A 14147-nucleotide genomic window follows, 5' to 3' on the forward strand; every position below is an offset into this window, starting at 1 on the left:
TTTTCACAGTAAATCCAACTAATGTGTGAAACTCTGTTTCAATATGAAAGCAATCTTTGATATCATGGAATTATTAATCATACTCAAGTTCAGAAATTATATTAAAATTGGTTTGCAGCCATTTAGTGGCTATTAGCCACCCTTAATAGCTGGTTTTTGCCAAATATCATAGCCAAACAAAAATCTCCACTAAAAATAAAACCCTCTAATAATTAGGAATACATCTAACAGAAATTATGATAACATGTTGAATAATATAAAGAAGGATTTGCATAAATGGAAATAAATCATACTTGATTTGAAAGTCAAAATAATATAATAAATATAATTTTCTCCAAACTAATTATTAATTTCAATTCAATTCCAAACAAACTTCCAGTGGGCTTTTTCATAGAACTTGACAATTTTATCCTAAAATTCATATCAGAGATGATGAGACAAAAATAAATGAAAAAGAAATAAAGAGCAAGGTGGGATCTTCAAGGTCATCTTGAGGAAAAGTAATTGTTTTCCACTTTGAACAGTGGAGCCACATGTGTGCCAGGCCAGGTGGGTCTTGTTCTAACAGACATCAAGCCTTATAAAAGTATAAATTAGACCAATGCAATAGAATTGAAAAGACAAAAACAAACCTATATTTAGAAACTTGACGGTGACAGAAGGGACATTAAAAATAAGTGGGGTGTATTCTCAATAAATGTACTTCAAGAACAGACTTTGTTATAGCTAATATAAGTAAAATTAGAGATATGCCTTACAATCTATTCTCAGTGAATGAAAGACTTAATTTGTAAAAGTGTTAAAAGAAAGCATAGCAAATCTTTATGACTACAAGGTAGGGATAGATTTCTTAAGCATGATTCAAAAGCTGAAAACATACAAGACAAGATTGATGATTTGAAACAGTGAATTCTAACTCTTCATCTAGAGACCTATGGTGAAAAGACCAGCTACCAGTTGGGAGAAGCTATTTGCAATTCATGTAACTGACAAAGGATTAGTTCTAAGAATATATAAAGAGTTCCTACTAATTACTAAGAAAATAAGCAAACAACCAAAAAAGTAAGAAAAGGATATGACTAGATAATCCATAGACAAACCAATGCCCAATAAATGTATGAAAATATACTAATCTCATTTCTAAATGGGGAAATGAAAAACAAACACCATAAAATATTATTTCATACTGATCAGATTGTTAGAATTGAAAATATTTGATGTTAGCCATTGGTAAGGTTGTGGAAAACTAAGGCAGTTTTATGCACTGCCAAAAGTGTAAAGTTATACAAATACCCTAGAGGGCAATGTGGCACTGTTCTAGGACAGATGTACATGTGCCTGACATTCAACCTTTTTAAAGTATATACTGTTTTAGAGAACCCCAGAATGTGCGGCAAGCAGACATGGTAGGACATTCATGTTTACAATAGTGAAAAATTGCGCACAAGACTAACTGCTCATTGAATAAATTGTAGTACCCTCCATCAATAGCATAATATATAGTACTTTAAATGAATTAATATATATATTAACGCAGTGAAAACTCAAAAACAGAATACTGATAAATAAAGGCAATGATATTGATATGCACAGTCTCAGACTATTTGTATAAAGACTGAAAATATACAAAACATGACATAGTGTCTGTGGATAGATCCTCGTGCAGTAATGGCATAAATGTATACATAAAATTACATTCTAAGAAACAGGGTTTGAAGGGAGGGCAAGGGGCAGTCTGAGGACAGAGGACCGAACACCACAGTTCTTCCTCTAGGTCTTTCCTCTTTTTAATAAAATCTGAGTCTGTCAAATTGTTAAAGATTTGATAAAGCTTAGTGGGTGTTTTCTTGTGTGATGATTATATTGTTTCCATACTTTTCAGTATGTTTTGAAGAAATTTGCTGATAAAAAATGGAGGTTTTACTATGTTCATTGTATAAAGAATGGTAATTGAGCCAGTGCTAATGTAACTATCCTAAAAAAGACAGATGTGGGACAAAATACTTAAGTCAAAAAATAAAATAAAAAGGACTTAGAACAAACACTGCACAAATTTCCTCCAAAATACCTTTAAAATACCACCTTGGGGTTAATAAGGAAGGATACATAAGAGTGACACATGGCTGCCTTGTAAAACAACCAGGAAAAGAGGGTACAGTGAACGGCATTTCCACTGTGTGTTCAGGAAATAAATTTCCTATGCAAAATAAAACCCTCTTGTCCAAAACTAAAATAACGTGACCATAATATGGTTAATGGCTTCATGAATCTAACAACAAAGATTAGAAAGAGATTCCTCTGAAATTCATAAATTACCAAAAGTATGTATGATGATGTAAAGTCATGTTTAGGTAGTAACATAGACTTTATTTTTTAAGATGAAACTTGAAAGTTAAAATTGAGTTACTTTATGAAGAGCATGACATTATAAATAAATAAAACCTTTAGACATTTAAATAACTGATCACGTGGCTCTAATTTACCAAAGTCATTTATTTTTCAGGAAACTATGATTATTTTCCCTAGACTTCCAGTTACATTTTCAACTACATAAGTTCCGATGTTAGCTAGTGCCAACATTTCATTGGTAGTCTCTCCTGTACCCCGTTTGCCATTTAACATAGTGAAAACCCATTTGTAAACAAAATGGTGATACATTACGATAGCCAAAGGGCAGAGCTTTACCTGGACAGAGATTCATCACGTCTTAATGTAGCTCAGCTTGATGTGTGCACTGTCATCGAGCGCTGGGGAAGGTTCTTGCCAGAGACTGATGACTTGAGCAATCACTGAAACTTAGTAACAGCATCAGTGGCTGCCCGTTGATATTGCACACAACACAAATACTTCTTTCATTTTTGTCCATGCTTGTTCTTGGCCAAGTTATATCAATATTTTGACCAGAAAAAATGTTAGAGGAAGCTGCAATCTTATTTATATTTGGAATTATATGGCACTTTGAAATAGTATTAACAAGTACCATACCAAAAACAATTCACTTGCATATATACGCAGAAATGGGGTTGTTGAATCACATGGTAGTTCTGTTTTTAATTTTCTGAGGAATCTCCATGCTGTTTTCCATAAGGGCTGCACCATTTCACATTCCCTCTAACAGTGCGGTAGAGTCCCCATTTCTCCACATCCTCAAACTGAAGTCAGGATCTCATTGAAGTGTTTGTACTCCCGCGTGAATCAGCCCAGCATCGCTCACAATAGGCAGGACGTGGAAATAACCTGAATGCCCACTGAGAGATGAAAGGATGAACGCGGTGTGTGTGTGTGTACACATGCAATGCTACTCAGTCGTAAAAAAGAAGGAAATCCTGCAGCATGTGACAGCACGGTTGAGCCCGGAGGACAGCGTGCCGAGTGGGCTGAGCAGGTCCCAGAAGGACACACGCTGCGTGATTCCAATTACGTGAGACTTCTAGGCTAGTCAAATGTGTAGAAACAGAGGAGAGAATGGCGGTTGCCAGGGGACGGGGGGAAGAAGGAAATGGGGAGTTGTTGTTCAGCACACATAAAGTTCCATTTGTACAAGATGAATAAGCTCCAGAGCTCTGCTGTACACCGTTGTGCTCATGGTTAACACTGTTTGTGCACTAAAACTTTGTTAAAAGGTAGGCCTCATGTTAGGTATTTGTACTACAATTAAATTCACTTGCAAATCAACTGTAAAGTATTATGCAAAAATATGTAAGTGGATTTATCAAGACAGTATTTTATTGGCTGTATGCCACATGGGAAGCACCAGATGGAAACTTAGAAAATACCACGATCTTGGTCATATATGTACTAACGTCAAACATATTCCCAAAAGCCAGTAGATCTACTTAATTCATGCTACCTATAATATACATCTATGAGTTAAATGTGTCAAAGAAAGTGATTTTTCTGTTTTTTTTTCCAGAAAATGTTTTATTTCTCATTACTGATTTGAGAGTTTGATGAAAATACATTTTTCTGGAAGATGCTTCTATTTGTACTAAAAAAAGAAAGATTCTTCTATGCATATAACTCATCCAATTTCAATAATTTCATGGAGAAGTTTGGGAGATGATGGTGTCATCACTGTGAACAAAGCATTCTAAGGTAAGGATACAGCTTCTGTAATACTTGCTAAGTTGTAAATGTAAACCCCACAGTCGATTCACACTCATTTCCTAACTTACTATTTATATCCTTTTTAGAGCTCTTTTCATGTATCTAAAATTTGAGAATACAATTGAATAAAATACAAATCAGCAAGTGATTTTTTAAGTTTAAGTTTTGTTGTGAGCATTATCCACAAAGGCAGGCCATTAACCAGGTTATTTCTTTACCAGTGAATTAATGATAGAAGGACGGCAAGTGTAAACTATTTTGCAGACAGGCCAATAATGGGAACAGAGTAAAGCAGCAAAGCTTGCCAAGCACTGATGAGGCTCAGGAGAAATTCCTTAACAGATGTTTCCCTGAGCAAATATAGACTTTGCCGACTCTGATTATGATGGTCTTGAGAATTCGTGATTTGATTCAACACTCAGCTACTCTTCAGTAGGCTCATAAAAATATGATTCTTACAAAGAGTATTTTCTAAATTTTCCTTTCCTAAGAACCAATATATAACATATTTATGGTACTTAGTCCCATATGGTGAAGCAGTCAGTAGTCCAACAGCATTGTTATAACACCATAATTAAGGTTGTGTCAGCATTTTATTATGAAGGAAGGAGGCAAAGCAAAGCCTTTTTGTTTTGTTTTGTTTTCATTATATAAGCTTCCTTTAGTTGAGTGCCCACTGGCTGCAATACAGCAGTCCCCCCTTATTTGTGGGGGATACGTTTCAAGACCCCCAGGGTATCCACGAAAGCATGGATAGTACCAAACCCTGTATATACTATGTTTTCTCCTGTGCATACATACCTGTGATAAAGTTTAACTTATAACTTAGGCACAGTAAGAGATTAACAGCAATACATAGTAATAAAACAGAAGAATTATAACAATATATTGTAATAAAAGTCATGTGAATCTGTTCTTTTTGTCAAAATATCTTGTACTTTACTCACCTTTCTTTTGATGATGTGAGATGATAAAATGCCTACGTGATGACGTGAGTGAGGCGAATGAGGCAGGTAGGCATTGTGAGGCAGCATTAGGCTACGAAGACCTTCTGATGATCGGTCAGGAGGAGCATCTGCTCTGGACCACGGTTGACCATGGGTAACTGGAACAGCAGGAAGTGAAGCCATGAGTAAGGGGGGTTACTGCAATCTGCTCTGAGCACCCGTTTGCCTCTTGCTAAGAATTTCTGGTGTTTTGCTCTTGACTGAATGATTTGTGTGCAAACAGCTTAAAAGAGCTCTCTTTGAAACCCAGGAAATTGTTCCTGGCAGACCCGTGTACAGTGAGTAGTAAGGGTCACAGTTCCTGAGTTCTATTCCTGGCATCTCTGTAGTATTACTAATATCTACTTGTGGGTTTTAAAACCCTAATTATTTCAACTATTTCTTTCTAATGTCTTCCATTTTCTAGTTTTTTTATTGGGTGAAAATATCAAAATATGCACTTTCTAGTTGGGTGATGTTGGGCAGTCAGTTGCATCGCATCCTCAAATCCCCTGGACACTTAATGTGAATAAGAAGATTATCTGCTTCATCAGACTGTGTGAGGGTCTGACAGGACAATCCATACTGGTGTTAAACACAGTGCCTGGTGCATAAGGAAGATCCACATCACTTCCACCTTACCCAGAACGGCTCCTTCTTAGTTATTATCACGGGCTCCCTCATTCTGCCATTGCCTGAAATAAGCTGCAAGTATCTAGTGTTCTACCCAAAGCCAACACTTTTTAAACATTCTAAGCCTTTTTTCAAATGCAAGCACAAATTAACCAAATTAGTGACTGCTGTAAGATTAATAAATTAATATCTAGGCTTCATGAAGAGGAAAGTCCATGCACATTTTATTAACATAGTGTCTCATGGCCAGCATAAAGTTATGTGCTTCATAAACTATTAGCCTTCAGAGCTATGAAATAGTTATGAAATTATGCATAGTTACACAGCAATTTAAGTGAAAATAACTCATTTTTGAGGCTGTCAATTCAGTTTCTACTATGGCTGGTAAGTGAACAAGACCAACTTGCTCTGGTATTATTTAATTTAATAGCTTCTAAATGAATCTAGTGTTAGAACTGATATTAACTCACGTCTTCAACAAGAGGCTTCAAGCTAAAATTGGAAGACATGCCACGCTGCTGTCAAGGTGCGCTGAGAGGCTGCACAGACCCAGCGGATGACGGGACCACCGACCCACCGAAGTCCTGAGGGCGAGGAAGAGCTCACTGCATCTCTTCACCCCGGGCCATGCTTGACAACACTAGTTACTTTTCAGTGCTTCTTATTGATAAGCCACAGGGTCCTCAACACTCCTAATTTACATCTACAAAATTGCCAGTACCTCATGAGCATTCCATTTAAAGAATAATTGCATCTATGCATAATTAAAAAGAAGAGGTATCTGGCTAATAGTATTTCCTACTTATCTTCGGACAATTATATGTTTTTAGATCACCTTAAGTTATGAACAAACAGTCTCCTATACAATTTGATGAGAGGCCAGTGATAATTCGTATCAAAAAATTATCAATGGTGAATTAACCAACAGGGCAGCCTTTCACGGTAACAACAGAATCACCAGCACATATTCCATGCTGTATCCATAGGTTTCCTTTCATTTGCATTATCAGATTTGACAGGTGGCAGATTCAATAACATAGCCTTTAAAAAACTGGCCTTAATGCTTTATGAAATCACAATCTAAATATTTCCGCATGTCCTGATGGGCAAGAACATTCGTATCTTTGAAGGATTTCCCTGTTACTGAGAGATAGTTCACATGTGCCACCTTCCCTTACCAATTGTAACATCCTCAGCGGTTGAAAGCTGCTAGAATCATTAACTGAGTCTGCGTTGTGCCCTTTCTCTCGCTGTTTAACCTGTCACCTCCATGCTCGCTGCGGTCTTTCCTTGCCTTACTGACTCCTTGGCAGAAATGCCTGTCGCAGTAACTGGTTCCTTGTCCTCCTTCCGGGGCCGGCGGGCTGCTATTCTGCCGTCTCCCTCCAGGGAGCGCTGCCGCACCGTGAGCGGCCTGCTCCGCATGCCCAGTGCCGAGGTCCGGCCAGCCAGCCCTGGAAGAGAAACTCTGTCAGAGCAACAGTGCTCGCTTTAACCAGCGCTATGAGGCCCTGGTTTTCACTCCGGATTCGGAGAAACAGCTTGCTTATTTGAATCAGTAGACACACTGAGCACCCTAAACGTCCTTAGCTCTTCTTCTAGGTGGTGGTTTTGCCAAGAGCATGCATTGTCAGTGCAAACCTGTCTTAGTCTTAGAATTAGCTTTTTATACATACCTTATTTATTTATGTTAAAATATATCGTAATTCTAGTTTTAAATACAGTTTCTGTATTCAAAAGCATTTTCCACACGGTGTCTGTGACACAAGTAAAGTAGCTGAAACAATGAAGAAAACAGCTGTTAAAAAGAATGAGTTTTCTGTCAAAATGTGCTGTTAACCATCATGGCTATCCCTTTAAAGTGTAAAAAGCAGAAGGAGTGATAATTAGAAAGCATAACAGCATCATATCACATCCCCACTAAAATTTTGCAATGATTTCTCATTGAAATAAGAATAGTCTGCAGAAGTCTGCGTGTCCTACGATGCCCAGCGCGAGTCAGCGCCTTCCTCTTCAGCTTCCTGGTGCGTCCTGCGCTGCGTGTTCCCTCGGCTCCCAGCCCCTAAGCTGACCTCACATGTCTTTCTCTCAGGCCTTCGAACAGCGAACCACGCACCAGCCCCGCGGCGGCCCTCAGCTCACAGTTTTCCCACCCTGCCCGGCTCTCTGCTTCTCTCCTTTCCGATTCCAGCTTAAATACCATTTTCTCAGAGTCCTGCCCAGGCTCTCCTTCCATGACACCCTCTTACCTTCCACTGCACTTCTCACATTTGTAATTTTTGATAGACTGTGTGATTATGTGTCTTTAATTTCCACTAACATTGGAGTAGGGACCTTAGCTTACTGGTTGACAATACAGCTTCTGAAGAGTGGCTGGTTAGGCTCAGGATCTCAGCTCTGCCAATTAGTGGCTTTGTAGCCTTTATTCTCATATGTAAAATGCAGTGAAGATTCAGTAAGTGTGTGTGTGTATGTGTATATAGTGTATATAGTATGTATATATACACACACACGTATTTATATATAAGATATATATATATATATATATATATATATCTTACAAAAGGCCCTAGTAATTTCTGAGTGATTACATGTTTTTTCTTCATTACGATATATCCAGTGGCTACCATATAATAAGCCCTCGGTAAGTATTCACTATCTGAATTAGTGAATAAAAATCTTTTCCTTGTCCTTATGGAAAACTGTACACCCAATGAAGGAACTCTCCCAGTTTGCTGGAACCTGGACCTTAACTTTCTTGACTGTTGTGGAATAAGAATGAGGATGAGAAATAAGAGGGGCAGGGGACACATATGACAGAACTTTGAAGTCACTTTCCATTCCATTTTGCCAGTCTTTTCTCCACACTCCAGAGTTTAGAACAAGCCCAGTATATGTTCAGGTTATGATCCATGATAGCCATTTAATTCATTTATTCATCATGTATTTTTTGAGCACCTCCTCTTTTCTTGGTATCATTGTGCCAGGGATGTGGAAGCAAATATCAGAGAAAAATCCCTGCCTATATGGAACTTGCCCTCAGTCACAGTGGGAAAGCTTTGGCTTATCTCCAACTTTTATGGACATCTAAAGTAAATGTGATGAAATATCTTTAACTTTTCCCTCTTTGCCCTGGAAAATTTCACACCTATTTACTTAAGGTTCCCTAAGCAGCTCTGACCCTTCAGAACTGATCTGGGTCTGGAAGTAGAGCCACAGAGAATCTATCTAAATTAATGCAGCATTTCGCAAAGTGCACACTGTAGTAATGGGTGTTTCTCAAAATGCACCATCCATGGACAAATGTGTGTGAAGAACAATGGTTAAAAAGAAGCTTTTAAAATTACTGTTACTGTGGCTTTTCTTGCTTTGTCTGTTTCATCTTATGTTGACTCTGAAACCTTCTCACCAACATAAATGTTTAAAAACCAGTTCAGACTTGAACTGCTAGGCATACTTGGGCAAATTCCTAAATCTTTCTATGCTTCAGTTTCCACATCTGTAAAGTGGGGATAACAGTTTTTAACTTCATAAAATTATTGAGGATTAAATGAGTCAATACACATAACTTGTATAGTTTAGAACATGACACATGGTGAGAACTGAATTCATGTTAATTTTGTTATTGTTACTCTTTCTCTATGCCTCCTGATTAACCAAGAAAGTCTTTATTCTGGGAACTGATTTCTAGATCGAGATATTGGCCTTCCCCAGGACATTAAGCGTGCTGAAAATGCCAATCAAGTCACTTTGGCAACTTCAAAAGAAGTCCTGGGTCAACAGGCACTGTCAAATCAGCCTTTGTAAGAAAGGCAAGTAGATAAGAATCAGCCCCTCATGATACGGGGTGTGTGGAGGGCTTCTGCAGAGACAGGAAAATCCTGTTCCAACCAGACAACCTCAGTGACGTTACATTGAGATGTAATTGCACATGTTCTGTGTGACAAACGGTGGCACAGGCCAACTATATTTAAAGTTTAATATTACCAATAAGATCTCTTAGGTTTTCTCCAAAAAGTATGAATATAAAAATGGAAGATGCAGGTAGAGTTTTAGATCAGTGACTGCCATTAAAGAAAAAGTTGTTTTCTATATATAATTAATTTAAAAAGGATGTCCTGCATCTCAATATCATAAAAGGTAATTCTCTTGCCTCCTTCTCAAATAAGTCACTTTAAATTCTTTCCCCCTAAATTTGCAACCTATCAACTTAAATCTCCAAATGAGCCATCAAATACCATAAAATAACAATCTCACAGACAGGAAAGGTAAGAAGTTTTGTGTCTTCTGTCTTATTTTCTCATCTAAATTGTTACACTGGGCTGATAGCCAATGATGATGGGAGTAAAGGGCCAAGGGAGTGAAATATCTGGAGGATGAAGTCAGATGAACAGTCAGGAATATGGAAGCACAGATACACTGGGAATCAAGATCAGAGAAGTAAAAATTCAGTAGAGGTGAGGGCTTGGCTGTATGTGTTTTTCGGGTTTGTAAAGCAGGTACGGAATGATAGTTTGCACTTGGTATAACCAGTTACCCAGCCTGGTTTTGCCTGTATGATGCGGTGTTGTTCACCACTGGTAAGCTGGAGGCTGGACTCCCCTAATGCTGAGGTGCCTCATACATGTCCTGGTGGTTCATATTCGAAGGCAAAGTACATCCCATGTGACTGAGGATGGATATTAACATATATGCCTGGAATTATTTGGGCATCTCTGATTGGTGATTGCCTGTGATTTCTTTTTCCTGCCCTACCATACCCTTTACATTTATTAAAACCTCATGTGAGTTTGCCCTCTGGATGCTTGTCGGCCTTTCACATAAGCAACCCAGTGTAATCATGGTGCTAATTTAGCATTCGTTTTCATTGCAAATTTCAAGAGTCAAATATGATGTTTAGTTACATAGGTTCTCCAGCGCTGTCACACTACAAATGCAATTTATAGTTATGTAGTCTAGTCCACAGATGTAAGTTCTACTGCAACAAAAATCAAATTGGTCTTCTGGTTTATTACAATATTTTCTCATGTGTCATATTCTGTATCTGTAATTGCGGTCATATTTTGATTTTTATCTTATCATTGGAAATACTTATTTTTAGCAAATTAGAAAATACCATGTGAAATCATGTTCAAAAATTTTTACCTTATATGTGTTAAGGTTATCTCTTCCAAAGATAGATCAGCATTGTTCAGAGAAATCTGGAGGATGGAGTGAATCTTCTAGACACTAGATCAGAAGGGAGGATGTTTGCCTGTGACACCATTGATGCCACAGTGCCAACGAGGGCCGCTGTCTGCAGAAAAGCAGGCAGAGGGCTTTGCCTTGTGCTGGTGTTCTTAAAAGTCAGCCTCTCCTGCACAAAAGGCCAGATAGTAATGGAATATGGGACTTTAATAAGTAGCCATGTTATTTTCTTTATTACCCTTCTAAAGGAGATTCTTCTCCTATCAAAGCATGGTGAATAAATATTCTTAATCCAGAATTACATAGGTTATTTGTATTAAATAGTAAAAGTATGCAAGCTTGAGATGAAATATAAAAAGCAACAAAATAATGACCACCAAATGAAAACCTTCAAATAAGATATCAGAAAGATACTTTTGAAAAATGGTTTCTTCTCTTATCTTAGACTTTTTTCCTTTCATTGGATTCTTTTTCAAATTATGATTAAATTCTTGCTTAGAGAGATAAACAAGTCTAAATAAAGCAAACACAATGGAAGTCAGTTTATGTACATGCACCTCGGAATCAGATAGCTCTGGGGGCCGGCTGGGCTCTCTCCTGTGGTTTCTGTGTGGTCGATAGTTTTCATGCTGCATAAGTACATTTATCTTTCAGTTGCTTCTTCCATAATAAAATAAACCCCACAAAGCTTCAAAGCCAATTAGCCTACAGCTATATTTTTCATTCTTTCCCCAAAGAATTTCGACTCCAGTTAAAAATACAGTTAATGATAAAAACAGCAACAGCATAAAAGATATTCTTACATCAGACCTATATCAACAAATTCATCAAATCTCCACTGTATTGGCTAGTAGTCCAGAGTACGTCATGGGGCCAGCACACTCGGCTTGGCCTGACTGCCTCAGAGAGAAGACACGGCTCTTCCCTACTCTGGGACGGACCGGGTGCACATGCTGTATTGCTAAAAGATCAAGTTGGTCTTGCTGTGCCTGAAATGCAAATATGTTAATAAGTCTTTCGCAATTACTGCTTAATTGACTTTAATATATCAAGGATTTATTAGAAAGAAAAAATGCATTGCCATGAAGTATAAAACTGAATATCAACATCACTTTAACCATGAGCTAGATGCCATTTATTTTCATAATTTAAGAATATTAAACAAAGGAGGGAAATAGGTGTCATAGACTTCAGTCTGGGGGAGTCAGAATCATCCATTTTATGAGTTTCATTAAATATGGTTTATAAATACACGCTATGGAACTGACTCAAGTATTTACTGCTTACAACTCTCCTTAAAAATAGGTAAGTGTGTTTGATTGCACCGGAGTCTAAGTGTGGCGTCCTCACTGGAGGGCTGTGTTAAATAGATATGGTTGCTTATTGGACCTAGACTCCACCCTATCTCTCACTGAGATTTGGGAGAACTGAAAACAGCACTTACCCGTTGCAGGTAGGTTTCTGGATGCATCGCGTTCCTCAGATTAAATGCATTTGAGTGAGATTTGGAGAGTGAAAAGGAGGCCAAACCAATTTTCTTGTCTGTTCTGATGTTTTCCTGGCAAACAAGATCATAGAAATTTGAGTATTTTCTGTCTTGTTAATTGTCCTTTTCCTGCTTGTTGTGTTTTGAAAGGGAATCGTATTGGCGGCAGTGGTGGCCCTCCCGTCCTGATCCTGGGTCCCTGATGCCTGCTCCCTAGTCCCCCCCAGGCCCAGGGTCTTTGGGGGCAGGTCCCCTGCGGAGCTGTTCTTGATCTCAGAAGTCATCTCTGGTGGTTCAACTAGAATCCTTCCTCCCAGTCTTCATTAACGTAAGCCTATAATTCTCTGTGTTTAATCTTTCTCTTGAAATATTTACAGTAGACCCTGTCTTTACATTGAGTCCTGATTAATACAGTGTCTAGTTGTGCACAAAAATCTTTGACAGTAGGAATTTGAGAGTGATTGTGAGACTTGTTTGGGTGCGAAGCAAGGAGGATTCCCAATGCCACTAAAAAACAGAAAACAGATGGCCCGTAGCACACAGGCACTCATCCCATTCAGTCACTTGAAATAAAGTGCCTTCTGACGGGAAGGTTTTGGCAGACCAGATGACCCCGGGACAGACCATTATAACACATCATTATGAAGAATACAGAACTCTAGCTACTTCTCTTTACACTGAAGAGTTTAAAGAAGAAAAGAATAGGACAAGCTCGGGGTTTAAAATTCTCAGCTCAAGACATGGTTAGAAGAAAAATCTCTCATGATCTCTTGCAGCCATAAGCTAACATTGCCAGAAATCAGCTAGAGGGCCAGTTCCTGTAATTTGCTAAGTCACAGCATACATCGAATGCAATGCCTTCCAAAGCTTGGGCGTTTATTAAGAGAGAATGGAATCCTGACTGAGGGCGTAGGTGAACTTGAGCTCTCTGCACCCCTGACGGCCGCTGTGTGTCTCTTTGCCAGCAGAGGCAGTTCCTTCCCTCCTCTCTGGTGAATGGGCTCTGACTTATTTGGAGACCCTGTAATACCTTCACCTACTGCAATTTTTATCAGAGGGCAAACAAATTCAAGAAATTGGAATATGGATGATTGATAAAATAAAAGTGTCGAGTTAATGCTAACTTTACTGAAAATGGTAACTGCACAGTTGTTACATGAGAATATATCTTTTTCTTAAGAAATAAGTATTTACTTGTAGAGGACCAAGAGGTATGCAGCTTACTTCCAAATGCTGAGGGTACACAGGATAAAGGATAAAGCAAATGGGGCAAAGTATTAACAATAAATGAACCTGGGTAAAGGGCAGTTGGTGCTCTTTGGATATGTTTATTTTTGCACCTTTGCTGTAAGTTTGAAATTATTTCCGAATAAAAAATTATCAAAAATATATTTTGATAAAAAGATACATATAGCATCTTGAATGATGCTATCATGGCTGTCCCGTAGGCCAGGGGAGAAGGTGGAATATCCTGCCCTTGAATTAAAATAGGGTCCCTGGTTTCAGTGAGGATGATTGGATCCCAGAGTGGAAAGACTAAGAGGCAGCACTTGCCTGCTAGAAACGAGGTACTCATGCTTACACAAATCACCAGCCGGGACAGAAAGATAGTCAGAATAATTTTCCCCATAGGATCTTTAGTAGTTGCTAATTAACCATGGCATCTCTTGGACTGAAATAGTTTGATGGACTACTAGGGTCCAACTTGATCTGCATAAACAAACAGAACTCTAGTGTTGTAAGCGAAG

The 14147-nt window shown here is 38.3% G+C and overlaps 1 protein-coding gene across 3 annotated transcripts in view; it reads left to right on the forward strand.

Moving 5' to 3' along the window:
- The first annotated feature begins 3918 nt into the window (after positions 1–3918).
- The window catches only part of NEIL3 (nei like DNA glycosylase 3), a 585035-nt gene continuing 574806 nt past the window's right edge, over positions 3919–14147 (forward strand). For all 3 annotated transcript variants that reach the window (XR_008998668.1, XR_008998669.1, XR_008998667.1), the window contains exon 1: positions 3919–4095. The gene's annotated coding sequence lies outside the window, so the exon portion shown is untranslated. The remainder of the gene's footprint in view (positions 4096–14147) is intronic.

This window comes from Manis pentadactyla, chromosome 7 (assembly GCF_030020395.1).
Source record: "Manis pentadactyla isolate mManPen7 chromosome 7, mManPen7.hap1, whole genome shotgun sequence".
In the NCBI taxonomy this organism is placed as follows: domain Eukaryota; kingdom Metazoa; phylum Chordata; class Mammalia; order Pholidota; family Manidae; genus Manis; species Manis pentadactyla.